The 16,393-nt window shown below is 40.6% G+C and overlaps 1 protein-coding gene across 1 annotated transcript in view; it reads left to right on the top strand.

Moving 5' to 3' along the window:
* The window catches only part of CRYBG2 (crystallin beta-gamma domain containing 2), a 75,023-nt gene that overhangs the window by 25,492 nt on the left and 33,138 nt on the right, over window positions 1–16,393 (top strand). The window lies entirely within an intron of this gene.

The following is a 16,393-nucleotide window of genomic DNA, read 5'->3' as shown; positions in this document are numbered from 1 at the left end:
TGATTGGCTGGGTCTTCTTTGGTTGCCCTGCACAGGAGAACGGAGCTGAAAAGCAGGTTAGTAGGGTGGGGAGGGAATGGAGATTTTACAGTATTCTTCCCCTGCCACGCCCACCAAGCTACGCCCACCAAGCCATGTCACACCCACCAAGCCATGCCCACAGAACCAGTTGTAAAAAGTTTTGAATCCCATCATTGGACCAGAGGTTTAGTCTTATGAGTTTTTGGACTCATGCTGGAGCTCAACCCTGTGGTGATATTCAACTGATCCCTAAAGATACAATTTCTCAAAGGCCATTTCCTCACTAGAAATGTACAGCATCTTCATAGCATCATCTGGCAATAAAGTGACACAAAGCTCATCCTTATTACTGTTATTTACACACAACAAAGTCTGAATAACTCTAGTAAACACCATAAGTTACTACCGAAAGTAAACACAGCCTAAAAGACTTTGATAGATTATTACACTTAATTCCCAATGTTTACATTTGTCATTTTGAGGGGTGCTTCTTGTGCTCTCTGAGCTTGGTTGTTTTCCAACAGACATTTCATTATCAAAACATCATCAGTTTTATTTTTTATTTATTTTTATTTATTTTATTTTATTTGTCAATTGTTTACAAGATAATAAGTATAAGTGTATACATAGTTATGAATACATGAAATGGGTACATATAAGAAAAATAAAAGAAAAATAAAAGAAACAATAGGACAGGGATGGTAATGAAATGTCTGCAAGAAAACCACCCAGCTCAGAGACCACCAAGGACCCCCCATTTCAACCCTAAACTACAAATATTCTTCTTTTTTGGTATATGTCGTTTTCTTTCCCTTCCCCATTTTATATTAGCAGCCATGTTTTGATGAAGGGAAATGCACCAATCTGTTCCACAATTCCACAGCCAATGCAGTCCTAAGATATAACAGGGCAATTGGTTAGTTGCCAAAAATCATATAGAATTTTTGGCATAGACCAGAAGTCTCTTGGTCCATTACAGTTTCTTTGTCCATGATTGGCATTCACTCAATGGATGTTAAACTTTACTCTTGATGATTTATTTTTTCTAATATCTCCCTTTTAGGTTGCTAACTCAAAAGTAATCAGATGGTGACTGCAGACTTGTTTTTGTAAGATTTGACTGGGCAGGTAGAAAAATGGTTTTAAAACACTGCTTTTCCGTCTATCTCCATAATGGGTGTAACCACTTAAATCCCAAACAGTCTAGATTTGACACTTCTGCTTTTAATATGCTTATTCCCCCACCCCTTCCCCCAGAAATTAACCTCCTTAGCAGCAGATGTGCTAAAGGCCTCTGGTTATTTCTGTAATAAACAACATTTTGTGACAATGCTGCCTTCCTTTCCCTCAGGCTTTAGACGCTAATGTAGGTGACATTTCCATTCAATAACTAAGTCAGAAAGAAAGTCAGATTAAAAAAATAATAATCAGGACAAACAGTCCTATATTTTATGATTTACTGGACATTGCTTTGATCCAGTAACAAGGTGGTGAACTGCCTGTAATTTAGCATTTCTTACTTATAGCTAAAAGACCCCCCCCCCAAAAAAAAACCCTTCAAACCTATCAAACCGATATGATGCACAGCCAAACCACCTATATCTCAGGGGGGCCATCAAAATATGATGTTATCTGTTTTTATAGACTCAAGAACAGCAACCTTGAGTGGGAACTCTGGGAGTACTAATCCTTAAACACTACAGATTGGAGAAGTATACTGCCTGTTCTATAAACACAAGGGATAAACCAGATCCTTTGAGTTCCTCCTATTTCTTCCATCCTTCTGTTCTTTGATTTTGAAAGTGTCATAAATACACGTTGCTGTGCAGCATTAAAGGTGTTCCAGAAACAAAAGGTATAAACCTCAGGTGTAAGCACTCATACTTGATCTACCTATTAGCAAGGTTAGCATAGCTAGAAGGAAAATTACTGAATGTTTACAGGAAGAAAGCTTGGACATTGATTAGGAAATTTACTGTTTCAATCTCCAGGGCATGTTTGTTTGTTTGTTTGTTTCGACTGAGAGTCCTTGCATCCACTAACAGGGCTATGTCCAAGAGAGAGGAATGTTGTTTCCCTGTTCTTGTTAAAAAGCCAGGGACCAAGAATCCATTTTGATCTGAGGAGGGTTTTACCTTATTGTGAATTGAAAACGGCCAGATGGATAAAGGAGGGAGACAGCAAGCACAAACTTTTCATGCCCAAGATTTCTGGATAAAGTAATGAGAATTGTGGTTTTAATTAAAAGAACAAATACATTTGGTAGGCCTCAGGGTAAGTAGCACACCTGGTTGCATTGTACATCTTAACAAGAAAAATGAAAAGAAAAAAGCCAGTGAGGTGTGTAGTGGTTACTCTTTGAATCCTAAAACCCAATCTTGGACTAGTCCCTGTTTTTTCAGTTTCACCTTCTTTACATAAAACCAGAGGTGGGGAGACCTGAATGTACTGTTTGAGCTTCTGGAAGAAAAGATAGGGTAGATGTTAAATGAATGGGTGCCTGATCCTTCTAACCGGAGTAATTGTAATAATTTAACCCTGGCAAGCAAAAGAAATAAAAATCTGTGCAAAGAATGTCTTTATTCTCTGAATTTTGCATACTCTTGTTTTTTTTTTTTCAGAAAGATGAATTTAATCCAAAATGTGTTGGCTATAGAATAAAAACACCTTTTCCTTTCCTTTCCCCACACATTGCTATGCTGTCCAGTTTGAACACTTCTAAAGGCCTACAATTTTCTAAGATAATGGAAGAGTAAAGAACGTACAGTCTAATAATCACAGTACAAAATGAAAAGGGAAAAGGGAGATTAGAGGATAGGAAGCGTTAGAGCAGCTGCTACCTGGTGACTTCCTGGTGTCTATAGAGACTGTGCGGTGGAGTGATGGTCTCTTTGGAAGAAAAAGCAGGCAGATATCTGTGTGTTTTGGCAGTTTCCCATCTATCCAATCACATGCCAATTCTTTCTGCAGGTAGGATCAGTCAATCATTTCAGCCAGCGTCCCAAATGCTTCTTCCACAATGTCCAGTTGAGGATCCAAGGTTGGGTTTTGACAAAACCTCTGAGTCCAGACTGGAGGACTTATCATACGCCTATAGGTACTCCTATAGGAGCATCTTTGCAGTCACACGATTTCTATTTGCACCCTTCCCAGCCAGCTTCCAACAAGCAGTCAATTAGGAAACTGGATTCACTTAACAACTCTTGATTCACTTAACAACTGGGGGAGTCATAAAATAAGGTCCGGTCATGTGATCACTGGCATAATGATCACATCACTTAGCAACCAAAATTCTGATCCCAATCGTGGCTATAAGTTGAAGTCCACCTGTGCAGCCTTTTTTCTTTTCAAGCCACTTAAGAAGAAATACCTTATTTTAAAATCAGTTGTTATGACTCCTTTTCCTGTTTCAGTACGGTTGCCATTAATAATTAGCCTCTTTTGTTGTTGTTGTTGTTGTATCCAAAAGATTAATGGATTAAGCATGCATTTTTTAAGGTAGTATAGGACTTAATTGCAAGGGTGGTATCCAAAGTCTCCAGCAGCTGTTTTGTTCTGATGGAGAAAAATGTTATGTGAACATAGCAATTATTTTAGTAACCTGGATTTAGTGTTTCGTGCTAATCTAGCTACTGTATGACAACCTTCTCCAACCTGGTATTTTCTTTTATTTTTTGTTAATAACTTCTGGGAGTTATGGAAGTGCGTTCAGGATGAACCTGGGAGACATTATGGGGTGTCTGGGAAAGGAATGGAAAAGGCTGCCATGGGTGGGTCAGCTTACCTCATCAATAGTAACTCTGCCAAGGTTGAATCAAGACTCTGCTCAGAGACTCTGCCTTAATTAACGCCCTATAAATGAGTCTAGGACAGGGGTGCCAAACTCAAGGCCCAGGGGGCTGGATCCGGCCTGCGGGGTGCTTAGATCTGGCCTGCAGGGCCACCCTGGAAACAGCAAAGGACTGGCCTGCAGTGCCTCAACCGGTGAAAACAGAGCTTGGGAAGGCCGCATGAGGCCCATCCAAGCTCCATTTTTGGCTGTGACGGCCTCCTGCAGCCCTCCCAAGCTCTGTTTTCGCTGGCAGAGTAGTCGGGCCACTACAGGTACCCCCGACATGAGTGACATTGAGCTGGCCATGCCCACCCTGTCCTCATCCACCTGTCCCCCTGAGATTAAACACAACCCTGAAACAGTCCTCAATGAAACCGAGTTTGCCGCTCCTGGTCTAGGAGAGGTCGCTTACCATTTCCAAAATTCTATATTTATCCCAGAGATAAATTAGAGGCATTAAAGGCATTAAAGACACTTTCCTGAAATGTATGTACTTCTCATCTCCTTAGACTTGCCCAGGCATGAGGCATGGCAGATGCTGGTGATATTGATGATGATCATACCTCCTTTTTTGAGCTAGGCAACTTCTTGACGAGGCTGTTCTTCCAGAGACTGGGCTCCGAGGAGCTAAGCAGCTCAAAATATCTGCGTTCATTGGGCTTTAGGTTGGCAGGATACACAAACATGTGCCCTCTTTGAACTAATGCTTTATGTAATGTGGATGAGGCCATAAATTTGAAATTATAAATGGTGAATTAAGCAGAATAAAGGAAACGGACAAGGAATGCATACGCCCATCATTCTTTCATTAACTTAGCTTTAACATTGGATTATTGAACTCTGGAGGGATCATTGGCCTAATCTCTTGTGTTTATTTTTGTAGCACTACTGTTCATGAGAAAATCAGTTTGATTTTGTTGTTAAAAGCTCTGGGCTAGAAAGCAGAATGTGGTGAGCTTTAGCTCTGCTTTAAGCATGAAACCACTTGGTGATTTGAGGCTAGTCACTGTCCTAGAAAAAAGACAACTCACCCCTTTGAAAAGTATTGCCAAGAAAACTGCATGGACTTGTCTAGGCAGCCAGGTGTCAAGATGGACTCAATGGCACAAATCATCATTGGAGTCACCACAGAATGACAAGAACTTAATAATAGATGGGCAACCCTTTAAGTAGCTTAAGGGCTATATTTAAAAATAAATAATGCGTTTGGCAGCTTTGTGGTACAATGACCACACATGAAAGGGGTTTTTAGGGATACTAGGCCAATCTGGTGCTTAATACTTTTTTTTTTTTTTGCAGCTGGAGCTACAGGAACTGTTCTTGAACATTAATGGGAAATTTAGATAGCATCTTCCCATCATTTTAAGTCAGTCTTCTCCGATCTTCTATCTTCTAGATGTTAAGAAGGTCAACTCCCATAATTCCTGCTTAATGCTAAGTCTGTTGGCTAATAATTATGGGAATTAAACTCAAATGTAGCTTGGAGAACAGAGGGATGGGTAAGAATTGTGTAAATAAGTCTTTAGATTTTGTTTCCAGATGTTTGGATATTAATTCCCCCAATTTTTCTTGTTGATGATTCTGGGAATTAAACCCCATATATCCAGATTTGGGAAGGCTGTTATACAGTAGTGAGTAAACAAAAGTGTTTAGTGGGCTGCTGCCATGCCCTCCTTCAATAACTGTTCAAATTAGGAGGTTGCCTTATACCACATCAAACTATTTGATCAGCAAGCTTAGCACTTTCTTCTCTGGTTCTACTGGAAGTGCCACTTTAGTGTATTTGGATGGGAGAGGAGAATCACAGATCTCTGCTACTATCAGATCTGTTTTGATCTGAATCAAAGCAGTTGTGTCTTTTTCCATGCAAGATATGTTCTATTGAGTGATGGTTCCTCCCTTAAGAAAAACTAGTGAAAGGATGCAATCTAGCCATTTAACTCCTGTTAAATTCAGTGGCTAGGTTTGCATAGCACTTTAAGCTATGATTTAACCATGTTTTATTGAATAAGCTACACTTGGTTGCATTTGCACTATACAATAGCAATAGCACATAGACTTGTATACTGCTTCACACTGCTTTACAGACCTCTCTAAGTGATTTACAGGGTCAGCCTATTTGCCCCCAACAATCTAGGTCCTCATTTTACCGACCTCGGAAGGACGGAAGGCTGAGTCAACGTTGAGACTGGAGAGATTTGAACTGCTATAAAGTGCAGGCAGCCGGCAGGCAGCAGAAGGAGCCAGCAGTGCTGCATTCACAATTGTTGGGTTCTGATACAATAAGTCAGAACCCAACAAAACACCCTGTAGCTTAGGATGATGTGTAAACCAAAAGCTAGAATTGCCATGTTATTTCACTGCTGTTACTATTGTGGGTGCTTTTGACCAGGTTCTGATGAACAAAAAATGATTAATTAAACTTGGGAACGGTTATTTTGTCCTATTTTTATCACACCAACAGTGACTCCCTCAGCTGTTTTCATGATTCCAAATGCCATAAGTTGAGAGCCACAAGAAAAACAAAGCCTCTTCTATTAGTTATTCTCTGTCAATGGAATTACCTTTCTGGAGACATTCACTTGGCATTAGTGTTACAGATATATTTGCAGTATTTATATAACTTTTTATTTTGCTCTTGGCTTTACTAATTTAGGGTGCTGTTTCCATCATGTTCCACTAGGTTTATCTCTTGTTTAAAACTTATACTATTTTTATTGGTAGTATGGTATTTTTATTTATTTGCACTCCCTCCACATACTAGTAGTCTGAACATGCAATCAATCCATCATCTCCTTCTGTCTTCTACAGCAAGGGTCTCCAACAGGGGTGGGATTCTACCAGTTCGCACCTATTCGCTAGAACCGGTTGTTAACATTCTAAGCAGTTCAGTTGTTAGAAGAAATTACTGGCCTAATCCTGTAAGGAAGGCAGGAAGGAAACATTCTGGTGTTGCTGACAGAAACTGCCTCTCCGTTAACCCTTATTACATTCTTGGCAGGAATAGACTTCCAGTCTCAGGAACTTCTCTGGAGTTTTTTTCCCCTTCTTTGCTGGTACTTTGCTTGTGTGGAGTGATCATTATAGTGAACAGTGGTGGGATTCAATTTTTTTTACTACTGGTTCTGTGGCTGTGGCTTGGTGGGCATGGCAGGGAAAGGATACTGCAAAATCCCCATTCCCTCCCCACCCCACTAACCTGCTTTCCAGCTCCGTTCTCCTGTGCAGGGCAACCAAAGGAGACCCAGCCGATCAGCTGGCACTCGGGAGGCAGAGAATAGATGGGGGTGGGGCCAGTCAGAGGCGGGATTGGCCGGTTCTCCAAACTACTCAAAATTTCCGCTACCGGTTCTCCAGAACTGGTCAGAACCTGCTGAATATCACCTCTGCATGTGTTCTATGAAGCATCACATATAATAGCATTCATAGTTGGTTCATGGTTGGAAAATAAAATGAATTCAGAGATTTAAAAAAAAAGATTGGTAAAATCTAGTCATTACAACATGAATAAATCTCTTTAAATCTGTTTCTCTCCATTTCCTATTTCTCTGATATTAATTTCAATTCCCCATGTTTGGGGAGGGGACTGAACGATTATTTTTAACCACCATTAGTCCCAGAAAACTATATCAACTGACCAGAATGTGAATAACTATGCTTTTTTAAAAAATAAATCATTTACAGCCTATTCAAGCTCTAAGGGATAAAGTCCCCTGAAAATGAATTAGCCTTCTGTCTGATTCTGCTAATGTACATTCCATCTGCAAGTGCTTATGCTAAACAGCAGGTGGTAGTATTAAGGCACTCTTGATAAGAAAGCCACTGAGAAGAATCAGCCCTTTCTAATGCCTAAATGGGCAGGAAATTCCAGAGATGTAGAATAGACTAGGGCAGGAGCAGGCAACTATGGCTTCTTTATGACCTGTAGACTTCAACTCCCAGAATTCCCGAGCCAGCATGACTTGCTTAGGAATACTGGGAGTTGAAGTCCACAGGTTGTAAAGTTGTCATTGTTTGCCCATCTCTGGATTAGGGAATCATGAAACCTGAATAGCTTGTAGGAGTCAATGGCCAGATTTAGCATAGGGTAATTTAAGCAGAGATGAACAACTGGCTGCTGAAAGGCCAGATGTGGGGGTTAAACCGCAGGGTAAGGACCCCAGGCCCCTCCCTGAATGAAATTCAAAACATTGATGCTGCAATTTTTATTCAGCCCTATCAACTCTGCTGTTTTTAAGTGGAAAACCCTACAAAGCCCTCAAAACATTTTAAAAACTTACTAACATTTAAAAACCAACTTGGAGAAAACGTGCAAAGTATGGCTTGTGGAATTCCTTTCAACCTTTTGACCAGCAGAGGTTGCAGGAGGAGGTATATGCATTGCATTTCTGTTTAAAAAGCTGAGTGTTGAATGTCTCTGTGTGTATGTGTGTTTGCTTCTGCTTCCCCTTCATTTCACAGATGTACCTTGGTGTGAGAAGCCAGGGCAGGCTGCATGCACTCAGCTCACATCACCACAAGGAGGCTGGGAATAAATTGTTTCCATAAGGGAAGTATTGGGATCCAACATGGATGAAATAGGTTGTAACCTTGAAAGCCTAGGTCTTGTTGCACAGGTTTAAGAAAAAAGGTTCAGTTCTTTTTTAGAAGTAGAGAGGAAGTGGCTCCTTTGGTGGAGGCTGGAGAGATGTGGAATGCTGCCACCCAGCATCTCATACACAGCCATAAGGTTGACTCATCCTGGAAATTAACAATGCTTCCTGCTAAGTAGGTCAAGACATCTTAAACTGAATGGTGTAACCTGCTTCCTGGATGCTAGAAATGAAGGGCTGTGTCAATCTGGCTCAGCTGGATTTTAAGAAAGTCATTCAACCATTCTGGATGAAACTACAGCAAGCGCTCCGTGGCTTTGGTTGTTGCCTTTGTTTTGGTCTTTTTGGTTTTTTTGTTTGTTTTACTTGGCAGGTTCTGAAGCAGGTGAATTTCCTGCTAGGAGAAATGTGTGTTTGTCAGAATTCAGAGTGCAGACCAGCAATAATAATAGCACTTAGACCAGGGATCTTCAAACTTGACACTTTTAAGACTTGTGGACTTCAACTCCCAGAATTCCTCCTCCAGTCATCTTAGCTCAGGGATTCTGGGAGTTGAAGTCCACAAGTCTTAAACTTGCCAAGTTTGAAGACCCTTGACTTAGACTGGTATCACACTGCTTTACAGCCCTTTCTAAGTGGTTTACAGAGTCAGCATCTTGACCCCAACAATCTGGGTCCTCATTTTACCAACTTTGGAAGGATGGAAGGCTGAGTCAACCTTGAGTGGCTCAGAGTCAAACTCCTGGAGTGAGCAGTAAGCTAGCCTACACTACTGCATTTTAACCACTGTTCCACCACAGTGGTCTAGGATCTCCTGTAGATGGGAATTTGGACATTAGGACAGTGCTTCTCAACTTTGGCAACTTTAAGATGTGTGGACTTCAACTCCCAGAATTCCCCAGCCAGCATGCCGGCATGCCAGAACACTGTATGAGAGATTTCCCCAAGAAACCCTGCTTGTGTGCTACCAGCAAAAGAGGAATTGCACTGAAAATCCAGACCCTCCTCTTTATGTGAAATAGAACAAAACAAAATAGAAATAGAACAGTTGCACTATTGCAGAGGTGGAGAAATAGAGGCCCTTCAGGTCTTGCTAAACGTTTGATAGCAATCTTGATTTTCAGGCTGGTCATTTCAGGACTTGGTTTACACAACGTAATAAATCTATTGAATATGTATGGGATATACAAGGTTGGGTAAACACTATTTAGCATGTTTTCATCCTGCTTTGCAGCAAAGTTTCCATTTTTATAAAGCTAATGCTAGCTCGGGGATTCTGGGAGTTGAAGTCCACAGATCGTAAAGAGCCCATAGTCGCCAACTCCTCAGAGGATTTGATCGTCTATGGAGAGCAAATGTAAAATGCATACTTGATGGCAGCCATTTTCAGCATGGAGTATTCTGTGCACTTGATGAGATTTCAAAGTCCACGAAAGCCTTCTTTATTTTTGTAAATGCCCCAGTGGGTAAACTCACAAACATGGTTCTCTTTGTATTGTTTTCTCAAAAGTGCTTTTTCAAAAGGCAACTGGACTTTGTTTTTCTTTGAAGATATTTCTCTTCTCATCCAAGAGGCCTCTTCAGTTCTTTTTATTATTTGTTAAGGAAGTATGAACATTTAACTCTATTCAATCAGAAATAAAGCTGGAAGTTGCTGTAAACAAGGATATCTTCAGGAGGGTAAAATAAAAGCTCAAAATGGTATTAATGACAATAGATGCTCTCTGCCCTTTTTGAGTATCTTGGCTTTTTTTGAACCTGCCCCTGCCTAGATGCCTCTGCTTCTATTGAAGACCTGGGGCATGGCACAAAGGTAACGCAGTCAAATAAGCAAGAAATGTCCCTTTAATACCTCCAACTTTGCCCCCAATGTCCAGGTTATTTTTGGCTGGAGAAAAAACTCTCCCAAGAGCAGTCTTTAAGAAACTCAGTTTGAAACTAAGTACATACAAACTGTAAATAAAAATCCACACAAACTACACTGCAGCAATTAACTGTACAGGGCAGGATAAGGAATTGCAGTCTTGAAAACCCAGAAAAACACACACAATTGGGAAGACACCAGGAAGCCAGATAAGCCTCGATGATACCAGATAATTCACAATTTGCTCCCAGCAACTTTGCTGTGCGCAGCATCCCTTTTTAAACACTGTGTTCCCAGCTGCAGCTAATGAAGGGAATCAGGGCCCTTTCCTCCCCCATAAACCACGCAACTCACATTGCTCCCTTCTCTGTTCCTCCCTGCGTGCCCTAGGGTGGGCCTGGGCAAATTCCCTCTACCTCTCCTCTCCTCTGCCCAGCCAGCCTTTGCCCTTCCCCAGTTTCTTCCCCTGCCAAAGGAGCCACACTCCCACTCCCTGTCAGCTGCTTGGCCTCCCCCTCTGATTTCAACAGAGGCAGGACATTCTAAATGATTTGTAAGCTGTATGACAGAGGCCCTGTTTGTTAGAACAACAAAAATATGTTGGCAATTTCAATTTTCTAGGGGGAGCTCCTTGAGCTATAGAGAGAAAGAGATTAGACTGATCTCTTCTCTGTTGTAATTTAGCTAGGGAACAACCTACAACCTACTTCATGGAGTTATTTATGACATTTCCTGTTCTTTTATTTTATTCCATTCTGTCATGCTCTGTTTTTATTATGCTGAACTTTTTAAATGTCTTTTTTAAATGAACAGATTTATCAGCTTCTTTCTCATCGTTTGTTTTTATATAGTCATGGTTAGGTCATTCACAGGGTTTATGTAAGTTAAATAGAAAGCAATTCATTATGTTATTATTAGATGTATAAAAGGCAAAGGCAAAGGCAAAGGTTTCCTTGTCCATTTGTGTCCGACTAAGGCACAGTGCTCCTCTCTGTTTCTTGGCCAAGGGAGCCAGGGTTGTCCCAAAGACGTTTTCCATGGTCGTCTGGCCAGCATGACTATACGCCGAGGCTCACGGAAAACTATTATCTTCCCTCTGAAATGGTACCTATTTATCTACTCGCATTTGCATGCTTTCGAAGTGCTAGATGGGCAGGAGCTGGGGCAAGGCACAAGGGCTCACCCCATTGCATGGTGCTCAGATCTGGAACCCAGTCTGTCACTCTACAGCCCGGGTTCTTTTTGATTTATACCCTGTCTTTATTCCATATATATCGCGAGGCGGCATGCATCATGCCCCCTTCTCCTATTTTTCTCCACAACAATATCCCTGTGAGGTGAGTTGGATAGAAATCTCTTAGCAATCTGAGCCAATGAGAAGCATTTTGAAATTACTGACCTACCTCTCAATCCCCTTTTGTGTTTTATGGGGTGACTATTTAGTGAGGAAAATGTACTCTGCATGTGTTCAGATGCCTTCTTTTTCCCCTTCTTGCTTTCTATAGTCTTGTGAAAAATATAAGAGATGAGTTTGATACTTATTTCAGATGTTTCCTTCTAATTTAGAAAAACTGTCTGGTTTTTAAGCTTTGCTTCTAATCTGAGCTCTTGAAGAAAAAGTGGACTATAAAATAAACAAATACATATATTGTGTAGATTGACAGAGTAGGCACTATTCCCTCTCACTTTTGCTGTGTTGTACCCCAAATTATCTTCCATGCCTATTTCTTTATTGGTTTCTGATAGAGGATAATATTTATAGCTCAAGGTTCCTACTGTAGCACTGATGATGTTATTTAATTTGGATAATGAAACATCTGCAAGAAAACAACCAAGCTCAGAGGCCATCGAGGACCCCTTATTGGTTTCTGTTTTGTAACTTGTTTTCCAAATTGGGATCTTTTTGCTTTTACCACTATGTCTTTGTAAGCAGTACGTCATGATTTTTGCAGCTGAGAACAGCTTGGATAGGAAAATGACTCATAAGGAGGTTTTTTCTTCTAAAGACAAAATGGAATTCCAGTGGTGACAATTCAGATGACCCACGCCATGCCACAATGAGCAAAGTAGGCAAAACAAAATGTGTTTGTCTACAAGGTTGTTTACAATCAAACATTAACAAGCGTTAATGTGCATTGCTATAATTGAGCTAAGCTTTACTCAGTTCCTTTATGCTTAAAACATGGACATCTCAACCTCGGACCAGTTTAGCAAACTATCCAGAGATTTCATGGCCTTTCAGTCTGGCACCTTCTAGATCAGGGGTGTCAAACTCTGTTTCCTTGAGGGCTGTATCAGGGTTGTGTTTGACTTGGGTGGGCTGGGGGATGGGCGTGGCTAGGTGGGCATAGCCAGCTTGATGTCACTCATGTTGGGGGTGCCTGTGGTGGCCCGAGCTCTCTGCCAGTGAAAACAGGCTCCCGAGCTCCGTTTCAGCTGCGACAGCCTCCTTCAACCCTCTGTCAGTGAAAACAAGAGTTGGGAGTGCTGCTTGTGGCACTCACGAGCTCCATTTTCAGCTGTGATGGTCTCCTGCAACCCTCTGCCAGCGAAAACAGAGCTCGGGAGAGCCACACGCAGCCCTCCCTAGCTCCGTTTTTTTCTGGCAGAGGTACTGTGGGCTGGTCCTTCGCTGTTTCCAGGGCAGCTCCGTGGGCCAGATCTAAGTACTCTGTGGGCCTGATTTGGCCCCTGGGCCATGAGGTTGACACCCCTGTTCTAGATGTCTTAGGCCTTTGAAATGATAGGTATCATTCTGGGAGGTGGTGGTGGTGAGATCTATCTATCTATCTATCTATCTATCTATCTATCTATCTATCTATCTATCTATCTATCTATCATCTAGCTAACTAGCTAACTAGCTATCTAGCTATCTATCAGATTTAGAAGATGCCCATTTTGCCCACAGAGTGATTTATGGGGCATACAGGTAAAACAAAACGATATAAAAGCTGAATTATTTTATCCCAGAAGTTGGTCCTAACTGTCGTTGATTCTTCTTTTAAAAAAAACTATATCCAATTGGATTGACCCTGACTCAAGAGCGACACAAAAGCTTTGAGCCCTGCCCAGGTTTTTTTCTTTATATTTCCCTATCAGCTAAATATAAATGTGGGGAGATGTTTTATTTACATATAAACATGATAAGAAAGTGCTTTCTATATTCTATCTATTTACTTCATTTGTTTCCCACCTTTATTATTTTTACAAATAACTCAAGGCGGGGAACATATCCAAAACACCTTCCTCCACTTATTTTCCCCACAACAACAACCTTGTGAGGTGGGTTGGGCTGAGAGAGAGAGTGACTGGCCCAAAGGCATTCAACTGGCTTCCATGGTTAAGGCAGAACTTGAACTTAGGGTCTCCTAGCGATTGACTTAAAGTCACCAAGCTGGGATTAGAACTCTCTGTCTCCTGGTTTCTAACCTGATGCCTTAACCGCTAGTCCAAACTGACCCTCTGTTCCAGAAATTGCAACTTTCACAATGTTAAAGACTTATAGACTTTAACTCCCAGAATTCCTCAGCCAGTCATCATGGTATCCAACCTACAGTATGCTGGCTGAGGAATTCTGGGAGCTGAAGTCCATAAGTCTTAAAGTTGCCAAGGTTGAAGATCCCTGCTCTGTTCTATTCTCTGTTCTAACTCTATTTTTATTCTATTCTTTATTCTATAATTTTTATTCTAATTCTGTTCTATTTTTACGCTATTCTCTGTCTAATTACTCTTCAATTGCTATCTCTGTACTATCACTATGATTATTAATATGATATAATATGATAACTTTATTATTGTAAGCCACCCGGAGTCACTGAAAGTGGCTGGACAGCCGTATACGTTTTCTTAAATAAATAAATACTATTACAATTACTATGCTATCATTATGCAATTACTATTTATTTTATTTATTTACTTAATTTCTATGGCTATCCATCTCAACCAAATGGTTTCGGATGGCTTACAATTACACTATTAATATAACAATGTTTATACTGTACTATATGTTATTAATATTCAATAATTATATCACTCTACTACAATTGGCTATAATACATACTATGCTCTATATTATTACTTATATGCATCATAGTTTCTTTCTTAAGCCCGGTCTATCTTAAGTGCCCTCTTGCTGAAATTTCTTCTCCTTTTCTTCTGACCAGCATGTAAATCTCTTGCACCTTTTCATTTTTACACTGGGCTTTGTCTTCCTGGGGAGTCCTCAACTTACAGCCACATTTGAACCCAAAATGTATGTTGTTAAGTGAGAAATTTGCTAAGTGAGTTTTGATACATTTTACAAATTTTTTGGCCATGTTTATTAAGTGAATCACTGCAATTGTTGAGTTAGAAACATGGTCGTTAAGTGAATCTGCCTTCCCCATTGACTTTGCTTGTCAGAAGGTGGCAAAAAGGGATCCCATGACCCCCCTGGGACACCACAACTGTCATAAACATGAATCAGTTGCCAGGCATCCTACTTTTATGCACCTGACCAGGGGGATGCTACAAAGGTCGTAAGTGTGAAAAACAGCCACAAGTCCCTTTTTTTTCTGCCGTTGTAACTTTGAATGGTCACTAAAAGAACTGTCATAAGTCAAGGACTGCCTGTACTTCTTTTTCTCTCTTTCAGACTGTCCACCTTCTTTTATTTAGCTGCTGTACAGGTAGTCCTTGACTTACAACCACAATTGAGCCCAAAATTTCCATGGCTAAGCAAGACAGTTCTTAATTTAGTTTAGTTTAGTTTATTGTCATTGTACCTCGTACAACGAAATCAAACACCATCTTCAGTGCGCATCATGAGCATGAAAATAAACACAAACACACATCCTTCACACTCCACACATTGAATTGAAAACCCCTGATATTGCATTAATATTGCACTATACAGTAGAATTCAATAGAATTGCTGCCCTGGGGTAGAAGCTGTTTTTCAGCCTATTTGTCCTTGTTTTTATTATCCGGTACCATCTGCCAGATGGTAATAGTTAAAAAAAAAAAGGGTTCCCAGGATGAGATGGATCTTTGAAAATATTTTGAACTTTCTTAAGGCAGCAGGAGCTCTAAAGCTCTTCCAAAGAGGGGAGAGGGCAACCCAGGATCCTCTGGGCAATGATGTTCATCCTCTGGATTATTTATATATTTGTAAATAAATAAATAAAAATTATTTACAAAATTAATATTATTTATATATTTGTAAATAAATAAAAAAAATTATTTGCAAAACTCAAGTGAGTTTTGCCCTGTTTTGCAACCGTTCTTGGCACAATTGCTAAGTGAATCACTGCAGGGGTCAAGTTACTAACATGGTTGTTAAGTGAATCTGGCTTTCCCCTATTAAGTTTGCTTGTCACAAGGTCACAAAAGGGGATCACAAATGACCCCGGAATCACCGCAATCATCATAAATTACACGCTGCTTGCCAAGCGGGCGAATTTTGATCACGTGACCACGGGGATGCTTGCAACAGTCATAAGTGTGAAAAATGGTCATAAGTCATTTTTTTCAGTACCGTTGTAACTTTGAACGGTCACTAAACAAGCTATTATAAGTCAAGGATTATCTGTTCTTTTAAGAACCTGGAACAAAAGTGAGCAAATCCACATTAAAGCAGAAAATGGCTTTTCAGGTGCATCTCTGGGCTTCTGGACCAGTTGTGATCCAGTCACTTCAAAATCACAGAGAACAGGAAGACACCCTGACTACAGGTAATCCTCAATGGCACTGAAAAAAGTGACTTATGACCGTTTTTCACACTTATGACCATTGCAGCACTCTCAGAGTGATTTACATTCAGTTACTTGACAATTGATTCACATTTATGACGGTTGCAGTGTCCCAGGGTCACTCAATCTCCTTTTGTGTGTGAAGCTCCCACCACTTCCGAAAGCAACTTCTGTTCCATTGGTTGATTGTTCTCACCATCAGAAAATTTCTCCTTATTTCCAGGTTGAATCTCTCTCCTTGTTTCAGTTTCCATCCATTATTCCTTGTCTGGCCTTTGGGTGCTTGACCCCTTCCTGTCTGTGGCTTCTCCTCTCTTGTTAATTCAGCCTATTTTTTTTTTTTTCCTGACCCTTC

Source organism: Pseudonaja textilis, chromosome 10, assembly GCF_049901715.1.
Source record: "Pseudonaja textilis isolate UNSWEBS1 chromosome 10, rPseTex1.2, whole genome shotgun sequence".
Lineage (NCBI taxonomy): Eukaryota > Metazoa > Chordata > Lepidosauria > Squamata > Elapidae > Pseudonaja > Pseudonaja textilis.
Note: the sequence above shows the minus strand (reverse complement) of the source record. Positions and strands in the feature narration are given on the sequence as shown.